We start from the raw sequence: 934 nt of genomic DNA, 5'->3' as shown, positions 1-934 counted from the left end.
TGTATGTATGTATGTATGTATGTATGTATGTATGTATATTTGTATGTATGTAAGTATGTGTGTTTGTATGTATGTATGTACGTATGTATGTATGTATGTAAGTATGTATGTATGTATGTATGTATGTATGTATGTATGTATGTATGTATGTATGTATGTATGTATGTATGTATGTATGTATGTATGTATGTATGTATGTATGTGTTTATGTATGTATGTATGTATGTATGTATGTATGTATCTATGTATGTATGTATGTATGTATGTATGTATGTATGTATGTATGTATATATGTGTTTATGTATGTATGTATGTATGTATGTATCTATGTATGTATGTATGTATGTATGTATGTATGTATGTATGTATGTATGTATGTATGTATGTAAGTATGTATGTATGTATGTATGTATGTATGTATGTATGTATGTATGTATGTTTGTATGTATTTATGTATGTATGTATGTATGTATGTATGTATGTATGTATGTATGTATGTATGTATGTATGTATGTATGTATGTATGTATGTATGTATGTATGTATGTATGTATGTATGTATGTATGTATGTATCTATGTATGTATGTATGTATGTATGTATGTATGTATTTATGTATGTATGTATGTATGTCTGTATGTATTTATGTATGTATGTATGTATGTATGTATGTATGTATGTATATTTGTATGTATGTAAGTATGTGTGTTTGTATGTATGTATGTATGTATGTATGTATGTATGTATGTATGTATGTATGTATGTATGTATGTATGTATGTATGTATGTATGTATGTATGTATGTATGTATGTATGTATGTATGTATGTATGTATGTATGTATGTATGTATGTATGTATATATATATATATATATATATATATATATATATATATAAATATATATATATATATATATATATATATATATACAGGCA

The sequence above is a fragment of the Convolutriloba macropyga genome, chromosome 3 (assembly GCF_964194025.1).
Source record: "Convolutriloba macropyga chromosome 3, txConMacr16.3, whole genome shotgun sequence".
Lineage (NCBI taxonomy): Eukaryota > Metazoa > Xenacoelomorpha > Acoela > Convolutidae > Convolutriloba > Convolutriloba macropyga.
The sequence above is the reverse complement of the archived record's forward strand: the minus strand, read 5'-3'. Positions refer to the sequence as shown.